Genomic DNA, 14,553 nt, shown 5'->3' with positions numbered 1-14,553 from the left:
GGACCACTTTTTTTAAAATGTAAGGACGATTTTTGTAATACTACAAATAGTTATTGAAATCTCTCTTCAATATAATTCTTCAACTTGATGATGTGACACATAAATTATTCAGGAAGAAACGTATCTTAATCACTTCTTATCAGCATTGATATTTTAATATTGGATCTCAAGGACATTACAGATAAAACACAGTTTAAGCACAAATCCTATTATTGAGATTTGCTTTAAGATGGTTGGCATTTTGTGATTGCTAAAAGCCCTCATCTCTTATAACCAACCATATTCTTATGCTGTATTTAATGGGAAATTTTAGAGTTAATATTTAAGATGCTATTTAAAGTGATTAACTTAAATCAATAGTTATAGCTCAAGCAGCTTCTCTTTCCCTAGCATTCCAGCCTAAATCATAAACCTGTATTTTGGGGAATTCTTCAATTTTACACATGTTGTATTGGTATGAGTTTGCTTTCAGCTTCAAGAAATGGAAATCTTGACCCCAACAGGCTTGCAGCCTAAGGAAATGTTTGTATGTGGTACTTTAGAAGTAGGGGAAGCTTCAGGGTTGGCACAGTCCCTACAAGTCTCTCATTTGTGCTCTTCATTTTGATTTATTTCATCCTCAGTGTCCCTCATTGGGGAGAGACTGTAACAGCACAGAATGATTTCCAGAGAAAGCAGCTTTTCTGGGGCTTTCTCCTAACAGTAAGAACATTTCTTTTAAGCAGCTGGTGTCTCATTAGCTCACACTGCCCCTCAGGCTCACGTCTGCACAATCCTGTGGCTGAGGAATGCCACAGCTCAATGGCCAGACCCTACTCCTAAACCAGACACCCACGAGGGTTTGAAATTAGCTTTAAATCAAACAGGTCTAGGCCTGAGGATAGAGATTAAGTCACCTTTCCCTGAAGGACAAGGACTGCAGAGACAGGACGGCAGGATAGGATACAGTTAGTAAGGGAGGAGGGAGAATGGAACTAAACCGTATTTAGCAGAATATAGTAAAGCTTTTTCTTAATGGGTAGTTGCCTGTGATGTTGATCTAAATATTCAATAAAGGCAACAAAATAATATAAAGTGGCAATTATCAAAGAAAGGGAACATCAGAAGCATCCAGAAGTATTTTTTTGTCCAAGTTAAAATGCCCTCCCCATTCTGATTTGCACCTATATGATGCTCTCTTCCTTGTGCCACTGAAAACTAGTTACTCCTAGGAGCCTCGTTGGATCTGATGGATGATGATGTTAAAATTACTGAGAACCATGGCTGTAGAAAAGCTTTTTAACATGAGGGGACAAAATAAATGGTTGCAAAGGATAAAACAATATATCTGGTTATTCACATCTCATCCTGGTGTTAGCCTCTTTTCACTTGCTGTTTTGGTTTCACAAATTCTGAGATAAAGGCTATTATTGTTTTTTAATCCCTTCCCAAAAAAAAGATTTCACCTAACCTAGTGATATCTAACTCATTTTGTTTTGTTGACTCTGTGTCTCACCTAAGACTGGTAGAATCTTTGGTAGAGGATGATTGAGGACTAACTGTAGCAGTGCCATCCCTTTCTCAGAAAAAGGCAAAAGTAATTTGTCAAAGAGCCCTGGCCAGCAGTGGTCATCTTTCTTTTTCAAATTTTAAACAAAATAAAAATTCAATGCAGAAAATTAACACCTAACCCTCGTACACTGTTGGTGCGAATGGAAATCTGTATAGCCACTGTGGAAAACAGTATAAAGGTGTCTCAAAAAACTAAAAATAGAACTGTCATATGACTGAGCAATCCCACTCCTGAGTATATATCTGAAAAAAATGAAAACACTAATTCGAAAAGATACATGCACCCCAATGTTCACAGTGGCATTATTTACAATTGCCGAGTGTCTATCAACAGATGAATAGATAAAGAAGATGTTGTATATAATGGGATACTACTCATCCATAAAAAAAGAGTGAAATTTTGCTATTTGCTACAACAAGGATGGACTTGGAGGGTATAAAGCTAAGTGAAATAAGTCAGCCAAAGAAAGATAAATACTGTATGATATCACTTATATGTGGAATCTAAAAATAAAACAAACCAGTGAACATAACAAAAATGACACAGACTCACAGATACAGAGAACAAACTAATGGTTATAGTGGAGAGAGGGAAAGAAGGAGGGGAAAAATAGAGGTAGGGGATTAAGAGGTACAAACTACTATATAAAAATAAATAAGCTACAAGGATATATAGTACAACACAGGAACATAGCCAATATTTTGTAATAACTATAATTGGAGTATAACCTTTAAAAATTATAAATCACTATGTTGTACATCTAAAACTTATATAATATTATACATCAACTATACCTCAATAAAAAATTGCAAAACAATGTATAGCCCAAAAAAAAGAAAATTAAGAACATATAGAAAAGTATAAAGAAGAAAATTTAAAACCCTCATAATCCCTCTAGCTAAGGAACCATTGATAACATTATGGCATAGTCTTCCAATTACATGTATGAATAAATTGTAATATGTATGTATAATGCTTTTAAAAAGTCATACCTTACCAGAATTGCTGTTTTTGTAACCTGCTATCTTTGTTTATTATACCAGGAGCACTTCCCCCACGTATTCTAAATCCATCACAGAGTTTCATGATAGATTACTTAACCAGTCTTGAGTGGGCAGATATTTTACTCTTGCAAATAAAATACTTTGCAAAACTAGAATGTCCAACACAAACATAAGCCTAGCCTCTTATTTGAACTACCCAAGTCCTAGGGTTAGCATTAAATCAGAAATTCAGGAGGGAGGCAGAAAGTGAAATCCCAAGTTGTAAAACAAAAATTCGACAGAGAGGAAATAAGCATGGAAAAAAATTATGAATCAGATGTGTGCTGGGATTTCTTGGACATTTTCAGATCCAAGTCAAAAATTCTTCATCAACCTGTGTCTGCACCGAACTCCACTTATTAGCTGCTCCTTAACTGAGATGAAGGCCTTACTTATGTTAAGATCAGAACTAAAGGAAAAGGAAAAGGATCCGGAAAGAACCTCTGTCCTGTGGGTAGGGACTGTTTAGATACTAGACATGGCAGTTTTGGGGAGACAAAAAGGGGCAGGTAGCTCTGTCTTCTCATGGGCTCCGAGGAGAAGACACATCACTCTGGGGAGTGGACCAGGCCCCTGGCAGCAAAGGTTGACCACAATCCTGGCAGCAGCACCTCAGGGTGGAGCTAGAAATGCCATTTTTCTAAGGCGTGTCCTTTGGTGAACAACTGAAGAGTCACTAAGACCAATATCTCTGCTTATCTTACATGTTAGAGCCGCATTTCTAAGACTTCACATCTCCCACAGACCACTTCATGAGGTTTTCCTATCTGCCTACCACCTGTGCTATCGTTCTTTCAACTGACTCACTTTTTTTAACTTAAAAACTTTATCTTAAAGAAAACATGTATCCTATTTTAATTGAAAAACAGAATCATTTACCATAAATGGAATGGTGGGTGACCTCATGAATTCAGTGAAAAAGAACACGCAACAAAAACTGTATTCAGTTAGGGCTCGATGCTATTGCTTGCCAAAGGCCCTTGAGCCTGAGGCCTGATTCTGTTTGTTTAGGGAAAAAAAGGCAGGGAATGAGGAGGGAGGAATTAGCAAGTGTTAAAAACATTACTAACAAACCCAGACTGCCCAAGGACTTCCTCAGAACTGCAAGGGAACTGAATCACTTTCACTGTGTTATTTATATCACCTAGCTTCCTGTCCAGTGGGGGACACGCCTCTCTAGCAAGCCCTGTGCTAGAGGAAGGGGTGGGGAGAACATCCCAATATTGACCTCAGGCCACACTTAGGAGCTATTAGGAGTTAAGGAATTACCATAAACCCCTGTATTCTGTAATGGAATGATAGACTGGCCTGGGTAGGGTCTCACTTCTCGTACACTCTCCTGTTCTTCCATCTCCAAGTTCATATGTTGAAGTTCGAACTCCCAGGACTTCAAAATGTGACTATATTTGGAGATGGGGCCTTTAAAGAGGTAATTAAGTTGAAATGAGGTCATTAGGGTGGGCCCTCATCCAATATGACTGGTTTCTTTATAACAAGAGGAAATTAGGAAACACACACACACACACACAAGGGGAAAACCATGTGAAGACACAGAGGAGTGACAGCCAGCAACAGCCAAGAATGAGGCCTGAGAAGAAGCCAACTGTGCCAACACCTTGATCTTAGATTTCTTGCCTCCAGAACTACCAAGAGGAAACAAACTTCTGCTGTACCCAGTCCGTGGTACTTTGTCATGGCAGCCTTGGCAAATGAATATATCTTCCAAGTGGGACAATATTCAAAAGAGACAGATTATGTACAACTGCTTTGACTTGTTTCCTGAAATGTCACAAAGGTAACAATGTCTAGAGCACATGCGGAAACCATTTGGACTTGCTTACTTGGGTGGTAATGGGTACTTTTAAGGCTACTAATGAAACATGTATAGGAAGACTTTCAGTAATATGCATATAAGGCTCCTGTTCAAGTCAAGTGATTAATAGCAACCCTAGGAGGGGAGGGTATAGCTCAGTGGTAGAGCGCATGCTTAGCATGTACAAGGTCCTGAGTTCAATCCCCAGTACCTCCATTAAATAAACAAACAAACAAACAAACAAATAAACCTAGTTACCACCCCCTACAAAAATAAATAAACAAACAAATATACACTTTAAAAAATCCGGTATATTGTTATGTTATGAGGCGTGTACTTCAAGTGAGGAAAGAGTCTTAGGTTAAAATGGAGGCATGAGTTTGATAATGTTCTTAGAGGTGTGGTCCCTGCCACAAAAAATGCAATTAGAACTTATTCCAAAATGACGCCCTCATAGTCATAAAATAAGCCAAAAATAAGATAGTAATTGGGTTGTCTCCATCAAGTGATAGCCATCTGTCGTGGTGTCCAGTTGGCTCTGAAACCTATTCTGGCCACTTGGAGGAGCAGCCTGACTCATGAGGCTGGCAGCAAGCTTCTGATATGGAATGTGGATCATGTATCCAGACCTCTGTCCCTCCAGTTTCCTTTATGATTGGAGGGATAGTCCAGCTGACAGATTTGTCAGTAATGCAAATCAAAGACTTTCCTGTACTCTGTTAGGTCATCCTCCTTGAGCATGGAGACAGTGCAAGAGCAGAATATCAAAGAGATGCTACTACATAAACTAGATGACCCAGTTACGTTAGGGAGAACCATCTAATTCAGCAATGCCTCATTCCCAGTGGGTATATGCCGGTGCTATGGTGATTCACACAAATGTAATTATTTTAGTCATTTGCCTTTACATTTTTCTGTTGTTTGTCTCTCCTGCTAAGCCCCATGGAGATCAGGAATTTTCAAGTTGACTACTTTATCCTCACTCTGTAGCAGGGTGTCTGACATATAATATATGCCCAATAAGTACTTTCTGAAGTATAAATAAGAGATGAGGGCAGAGGCTATGAAACTAGAGCAGCTAGGTTTGACTCTCAGGTGTGTCATTCACTAGCTCTGTGACCTTGGGCAAGTTATTTGAACTTCCTAAGCCTCAATTTCTTCAGTTGCAAGGTGGCTGCAGTAATACCGACTTCAGAGAGTTATTTTAAGGATTCAAGGAGCTTGCACGGCACCTGGCGTGTGAGTGCCTAGGAAATTTTAATATTATTATCATTATTCTAACATTACAGAAAAGCTGCATCTGTTTAATTGACAGAGAAGGGACTGTTTCAAGCAAAAATAGATCATGTAAGTCACTGATTTTATTACTACCTTTTTTTTTCCTGTGTTCCTTTCATGTTCCATTTAAAAAAAAATTCTGAACACCAAAACATATATTTGGAAATACTCATGATACTATACTGTAGCAGTTGTAAGAATCACAGCCTATTTTTTTATTTTAGAATTTTGGTGTTCAAATCTAGTGAACCTATTTTATGCATCATTAACTCATAATTCATTAGGTAGACTAATGAAGACATTGAAATGTATTAATATATTTTTAGAATTATTATGTATTTAACAGAGCATTCCACATCATTATTAATTGTCCATAAAGTAAAGTGACATTAATGCAAATCATGATGAAAACTTCAGAATATGGCTGATTTATATAAGCATCTAAATGAAACACTTCTGTTTAATAAATGCATGCAGTAAGTGTCTTTTAATCACCTGTTACCTAGAAGCGGGTGTGGGTGTGTGGGTGTGTATTTCAGGAGCCTAAACACTCTTGGGCTTTCTGAATGTAAAGGGATGCAGTTTAAAAGGAAGGCTAATGAAACTGGAAGTTCTGGTTTAGCTTTAGAGATATGTCTAATGACAGCTTTCTATGGAAGAACAAATAGCTGATGGTCAGTTTTCTATTTTGATTGTTATTTTTGCAGGAAAAATAAAGGGTTTTTTTTAAGAATCTATTTTTACTTATGAATCAAAGTATTATAAAATGCTGTTTCTATCCTTAATTACTTATTGTGTCTAGGTTTAAAATCCATTTTCCACCATGGTAGGAAGTGTACACAGATATACACACACATATATGGTATACAAAGAACATATAATGGCCTGTTTTCAGTGGAGATTCACTATACTTTATGAAAACTATTAAATATGTCTCTAATTATTTTGAGTTACATCCTGTCTTGCAGAATTCTTTAATAGAGTTTATAATACCTTCTTCAAGGCACTATTTTATTATGAATAAACTGTGTCACACAATTGTAGATTGTTTAGCTCATTCTCCCAAAACCTTGTAAAGCAATCTATAAACAAATACACATTGTATACGCTGTGAGGGAATACAAGAAAATTATGATATAAAGTCCCTGCTCAAAAGGAGTTTGTAAACTAATTAGGAAATAAGATATCTTCATAAAACCAGGAGTGAACATATGAACAAGACAGGCTTTTATATGAACACAAAAATCACTTTTTTCCTGCTTTTACATAAACGTTTGGCACCTCTCCCCCCACCACACACTCTTTCTGTAAAAGACAGTTAGAGAGAGGAGAAATTCACACTTTTATTTTTCATCTTGTTTTGCTTGTGGAATGATCCTATGCCTTTCAAGAGCAGATTATTGTATCATAGAAGTACATATGGAGTCAAGAGCTCATCCTTTCCACTGGAAAAGAGTGAAAGGAGAGCCAGATTAAATAAGATGCTTTCTGTCTCCTTGACATGTATCCTTTTACAGTTAATAAAGGCTAAGAAAGTCTGTTGTAGCTCAGTTTGTTGATGACCCAGAATTTAAGCCTAAGTCTCTACTTAGTGTTTCTGTACAGGATATGTGCATGCATTGTAGTACATCCTCGATAGGTTGAAAAATTAAATTAACCCCCCAAACATCCATCCAGTGGCAACAAACCCACGTATGTTATACTTCTGTTCTATATTTTTTTTATTCTTCTCTGCAGAACTGGGAGGGTGGCACTTGCTTATTTTCTAGGCTCAGAGAGAGTAAGAAAAGCTGTCATGTGCCTGTACATCACATTCTTTAGAGCCCCTGGAATAATGCAGAACCTGGAGACTTAGTTGAGTAAATGTCTTAATTTACCATGTTCCTCAGGAAACAATGGAGAAGCATTAATTTAGGGTGACTTGCCCTCCCTCGGGTGACATGAAGTACCTAATTAAGCATAACTGGGGACACAGGTGGCTCAGTGATTTTCACAAAGGGCACATGCTGTTCTGCTAATTTATTTCTTGAGTTCCAGTTCTTTTCTGTAAATGATACAGAGAGTAGACACTACATACTACCATTTTGAAGTGCAAAAGAAGAATTCACAAGGACCAGACACTGAAAGTGGTGTATATGCATATACAAATTAATTTTGCGTTCTTTGGTTTGCCTTGATTTTCACTGCTGGTGAATAACTGAGTTTTTCAGAAAGGGACTATTAGAAATTATTTTTTAGAACTGACATTTGAACTCTCTTTTGAGAACAGAAAATAAAGCCTTTTGAATCATTTTGTCTAGCAATGTGCATTTTTTAGCATAATTTAAATAATTTGTACAGCTAGGGATAACATTTAAAATTTGAGGCTTCCAAACCAAAATGTAAAAAAAGCTTCTTTAAAAATTCAATAAACTCATTTTGTTTAGTTTATACTGAGCTCTTCAATCAATCAGAAAAACATTATCTAATAGAAATATGAGCAAACAACAAAATTAATACAAATGGCCAAGAGGTAAATGAAAATAAGCTTAATCTTATATTTGAATAAGTATTAAGTATGTGTATCAATGAAATATAATTTTTTACCTATAGTTACTTTTTTAACATACCAATGCCCATGTTGGTGAGCTGGTGAGAAAAACGCCAACTCTTTCATGTTGTTAAGAGTTAGACTGGTACAAGTCTTTTGGAGGGCAATTTGGCAAAATATAGCAGCCTCAAAAAACTACATAAGTTACACTGCTAGTAATTTATCTGAAGAAGATAATAAAATAAATCCTCAAAAATTTTTTATAGGTATATAAAATTTACACAGAAAACAAATTAGAATAAGCTAATTATTAATCAATAAGAGATTTATAAAATAAATTCTAATATAACTGCGATGGAATACCATGCAACCAACAAAAATGACAATAAATTAATAACATCTATTTTTACCATGGAAAGAAGTACCAAACATAATGCAGATTTTAAAAAACAGATTACTGTAGGATGTATATAAAATTCTCCTTACTTTATAAGCTGATGTGTGGAGAGACACCTGGAAGTATGTTACTGAAAATATTAATAGTGATTATTTCTAGGTACTGAAATCTGGGATTTTTTTTTTAATCACATTCTTACTATTTTTCTGCATTCTTAAAATTATTACACTGAGCAAGCTTTACTTTTCTAAATGAACAAAAAGCAATTGTTCTCTCCTCAGTTTTAAAGTAAAATCTCCTTTTATTGATGACAATGGTATTTTAAAAATAAAACTAGGGAACACCTCAGTTCCATTACACTCTGTAGAGAAACATGCAAATTATAATTATGCAGTATTTTTAGTAAATTGGTGTGAGTCTTTTGTATCTGAAGCTTTGTCTAAGAGTAACCAGTAAAACAGGTGTGCTAGGCAGGGTAGACCATCTGTTTCTCTTTGCAGAGATGGTTTTTTTTTTTTTCAGAGATTTTTTTTTTTCCAGAGATTTTTTTTTTCAAAGGATGGAAAAGGATTTAAAATCTATCCTCATTGACCGAAAAGCTAGAAGAAAATTAATACCCTTCCTACAATGCAGCATTACCTTCTGTTGTTATTTTCAGTGAATATATATTTAGGAACTACCAACAATACTGTTCACAAAGTTTTGGAAATGCAAGCTTTGACTTGGGCCAGAGTCTCGAAATTTGCTTGCCAAAAGGATGTTAATTAATAGCTGAGGTTAAAATGGAAACAGCCATAAACACTAAGATCTTTTCAGAAATTCCCACTTACGATTAAAGCTTTTTTTGTGCTAGAAGGTTTGGAGGGAGGGAGAGTCTTTTGAGCAGAGAAAATCTCTACCTGTCCTCCCCGCTTTGTTATTTCCTTCAACTGCCTGAAGAGAGAATCACGTTTGAGTTCCCAGTAGAGAAATTGGTAAGATTTCACAAAGGTATTATTTTTGCTTTTTAAAGAGTCCACACAATAGCTCTCCTATTTTAAAAAGTCATTAATGTGGTACAACCACTTTAGAAGACAGTTTGGCAGTTTTGTACAAAACTAAACATACTTTTTACCATATGACCCAGCAACCACACTCCTTGGTATTTATTCAAATGAGTTAAAAATTTAAACTGAGTGGTATTTGCCCAAATGAGTTAAGAACTGCCACATAAATGTTTATAGTTGCTTCACTCACAATTGCCAAAACTTGGAAGCAACCAGGTGTCCTTCAGTAGGTGACTGGATAAACTAACTGCGTTACATTAGACAATGACAAAAAGAAACGAGCTTTTAAGATGTGGAGAAACTTAAATGCATATTGAAAAGATAGGAAGGAACCTCTGATGTTTATTGCTAAGTGAAAGAAGCCAATTTGAAAAAGCTACATACTGGATAATTTCAACTATATGACATTCTGGAAAAAAGCAAAACTACTGAGACAGTAAAAAGTTCAGTGGTTGCCAAGGGTTTGTGGGGGAGGGAAGGAGGAAGAGGTCACTAGGAGGAACAGGGGATTTTTTGGCACTGAAATTACTCTGGATGATACCATAATGGTAGATACATGCCATTATACACTTGTCCAAACCCAGAAGATGTACAAGACAAAGAGGTAAATTCAAATGTAAACTATGGACTTTAGGTAATAATAATAATGTATCACTATTGACTCATTAAATATACTACACCAAAACCAGATATTAAAATAGGGCAAACTATGAGGTGGGGGAGGAGCAGGGAGGGGGGTGTTTGTGAATTCTTTGAACTTTCCAGTTTTTCTGCAAACCTAAAACTGCTCTAAAACATAAAATCTATTAATTAAAAACAAAGAAACAAAAAGGTCAATAATGGCTGTTCACATCATAAAGCTCTGCAAGTTACCTGTGGCTTGGCTCTTACGGGCACTGCCAGACCTGGATTGTAGTGTTGTGTCCTACAGTGTACAGTACACCGTGTGAATGGTAGACTCATAAAAGAACTACATTGGGTGCATACATACAAGCGATTATATTCATTTTTATCACATGACAAAATGTGATAAGGTATTGATACCTTGGGATATTCTGATCTCAAACCTCATTTTCAAAAATTTTAGCCCTAAATTCCTTTGAAAATATTTTATTTGCCATTTGTTGTTTGCATTTCAGAGGTTTCCAAGTATGAGAAGATGATTTGGAAGATGTGAAGCAGGACACCACTACAACTTGATAATTATGTAGTTTGAACGGGGCGGAGCACACATTTTTTCATAATGATGCATTTTATGTTTTCATAATTATGTATTTTATGTTTTTGAAATCACTTGGTTGGAAACCCCAGTAGCTATGAAAATGCACCATTCAAATCTCCTGCTACAGGGTGTGTAGTTGATGGACAGCCCAGCCCTCTGGGTTCACCTTTGTCTGAGCTGAGGACACACTTCCCCTGGGCTGCTCCCAGCCAGTGACTAAGCACAGAGAGCTTATCTGTGCAGGCCTACTGCTGCCACAGGAAGGACTCATCTACAAGACAACTTTTGCTCAAGGACTTCCCCTTGGAATGGCCAGAGCTCACTTAGGCCCCTCCAGTCTGACTCCGTTCCAAACCTCTTTGCTTTCTCCTCACCGTTCACAGATGTTAGACCTACATTGTGGTCTGATGACTCTCCCTGCCTTCTCCTGCTTCTTCCTCTTTATCCTTTACAAGTGTTTTCCCTCTAAATTTCTTCCACGTCTGATCCTCCCTTAGCATCTACTTCTGAGAGGACTTGAACTAATACAAATACCAATCTCTATCACATGGTCATTTTTATTCTTAGAAGCATAATCATGTCAATGAAAATCTATAAAGCTCACACATCAACTTTTATGAATTAAACTCTGATATCCACAAGTTGCAAAATTCTTTTTGTTGCTATAATGTCTGTGTAATGTTTAATTTTGAGGAATATCAATTTAATTGTTTATAGTTTGCTATGCAGTTCCCAAGCAGACCTTGTACCTTTGGAATTTAAGTATTTCTCTCTCTCTTGCTGGTATAAAAAACAAAAGCAAGAGAGAGATTTCAATGCAGCAAGGCTACTTAGTAAGCATCATTTTTTTCTCATATAAGTGCCACGAGAATATCTTATCTTTTCCATGTAAATACAACTCAGGAAACTAGTCCTTTTATTATCTGTAAATGTGTGACAGAGAAGATTTGGAAACAATGATGTCTGGCCAAGGTGCAAAGGTTGTCTCCTCAGTGAGATTAAATTACTAGAAAGTGACTGTGACACAGAAAGTTGAAACCTAATTAGTTGAATTGCAATCTGTCAGAAGGAAAAAGCTATTCACGAAGAGGCAGTAGTCTGTATAGATTCTGGAAAAAGAAACCCTTCAAGGTAAAATTTGTAGTTATTTGGTTTTATTCAGAAGAGAGAGCAATGTGGCTAATTGGTATGAAAATTCAACAGGATTGAACCCAGGACTTTGTGCATGCTGAGCACACACTCTACCATGGAGCTATACCCTCCCACTCTGGCAAACTTCTGATCTGCTTTGAAATGATTTTTTTTAATATAAATGAAAAAATCACTATTATAGACTCTATCTCGGTCTCACATAAGTTTTGTTAGTCCTCTGAGCTATACCAACTCTAAGGATGCAGGCAATATGGAATTTCTGAATCTGCAAGTACTGGTCCTTGTCCACAAGAGCTTATGAATTAGTCAGTCAGTTTCTACACACACATCATATCTCTTCTCTATAGCACACATCCTGAAAAATCACTTTAAGTACATCAAATTTTTTCATTACTACCAGAACTCCAGAGAAGAGACCACTATGCTTCCAAGGTAATTACCAATGTAACTGTTACCAAGGGCAAATTTGTGTGCTGGACGCACTGTGAGGCCAAACTGAAAACACCGGTGTTTACAGCAGAGAAGGTTTATTGCTTGGCCGAGCAATGAGAACAGGGGGCTCATGCCCAAGAAAAGTTCGAACTCCTTGAAGGATTTCAGCAAAGCATTTTAAAGGCAAAATGAGGAAGGGGCATCCCAGGGTATGTGATCAGCTGGTGTACAGTTCTCTTACTGGTTGATGGCAAAGTAACAGGGTGGTATCACAGGGGTTAACATTATCAATCCTTAGGTGCCAGAAGGTCAGGGGCTACCTGCTTATGATCATCAAGTATCAAGTAGTTCATTTCTTCCATTTGGTAATAGTTTTTACCATCTGAAAAACTCAGGAAATATGCCTGAGATACTGTTATCAGAGAGGAGTTAACAGCGGAGGATATGAGGGAAGGGTCTGTCCCTGGAAGGCCCCATGGGGGCCCGCTCCTTTATATAAGTATTGTCAAGAATTGTGAAGGTACTGAGATTTCTACTCTACCTGCTAGCTCACAAGTTAGTCTGCTACAGTATCCTGGATGCTGGTAGAAAACACAAGATCACTGGATCACAGATGAAGGACCACAATAGCAACAGCCAAAATTTTGGCATTTTTGTGCTAGTTCCCTGACTTTCATTTCCCACAGAACACCACAAAGAGGGCCAAGTGACAGCTGAAACACAATTGATTGTGTTAAAGTAGAGGAACCCAGACCCTAGAGAGCCAGAATCTTTTACAAAGGGCAGCGATCGTTCCTGTGCTTTGCTCTGGAGGGCAATGTTATCTTTGCTCTACAAGATGTTAAGGGTGCCTGCCCATTGCTCTGAGGCTGATTCTGTGCCTATCTTTCAAGGCTGTAAGTAAGCCTGCCCCTTACTCCAAAGGGCGACACACTTTTCCAAGTGTGTTCATTATGTAAACATCCTTGAGATTGTCCAGAACAAAGGACAGTCAGTGCCTCACTTACAATACGTGCATAAGTGAGACCCACAAAGAATTATCTCCCAACATATTGCAAAAATTCTCAGTCCTGAAAACATTACCTAATAGACCAATGGTTTGCTTCTAGAAATTTTATCCTTCCATGATCCTCATCATATAGAGATAAATCTTATTACCAAGCCTAGTCTACTTTGAGATAAAGGAATATTTATTATAATAAATAATATGAAATGGCATTACATATATATATTTCAGTTTATGCCCTTTTAAATACTGGCTCTTTTTCCCCTTGATATTTCTAATTATTTCCATCATTGTAAGTTTTCATAATGATTATTTGGTTTCTGATCTTTCCACCTTTAGAATTGTTAGAACATTTTCTGATTCTGATTTTATCTTGCAAAACAACTCACTAGTTGGGAGTACTCCTGAGTCTTGGGTATTTTGAAAGGTTAGTAAACTGTTATGTTGTTTCATTATTACTATGGTCATTACAGTTTTCTTCTCCTTTCTGCTTTCAGAGCTCTTGTTTGTGTCATGCCACAAAACACTTTTAATCCTTGCTTGCTAACTTGTACCAAATATAACATCTATCAGAGATCTGAGACTGCAGTAGAAAAGAAAATCTCCATTGTTTGTTTATGCTAATTGGAACATACTGTCTTATTTTCTTTTTCTCAATGAGATGTAGAAAATGATAATTTTGTCTCATTTACTTTTTAAAAAAGCATTTAGCATTTTACACAGAGTAAGAAAGTGGTTGTCTTTAAAATACAGTGAGTAACCTTGAAGAAATTCCCTGTCATAAATAGTTAAACTCTAAGGGACAATCATTTCTCATTTTACAACTATAATTATCTATGGCAGATTCATTTGTGTGGATATTAGATTTGTAGGCAATGGAACACTTCTAGAAAAGTTTTCATTGAAGTGTAGTTGATTTACAATGTTAGTTTCAGGTGTACAACAAAGTGATTCAGTTGTATATATACATACATATATTTTCTTTTCAGATTCTTTTCCATTATATGTTATTACAAGAAACTGAATATAATTCCCTGTTGTTTATCTATTTTACATATAGTAATTAACTCAGAGTCCTTTTA

The sequence above is a fragment of the Vicugna pacos genome, chromosome 3 (assembly GCF_048564905.1).
Source record: "Vicugna pacos chromosome 3, VicPac4, whole genome shotgun sequence".
In the NCBI taxonomy this organism is placed as follows: Eukaryota; Metazoa; Chordata; class Mammalia; order Artiodactyla; family Camelidae; genus Vicugna; species Vicugna pacos.
The sequence above is the reverse complement of the archived record's forward strand: the minus strand, read 5'-3'. Positions refer to the sequence as shown.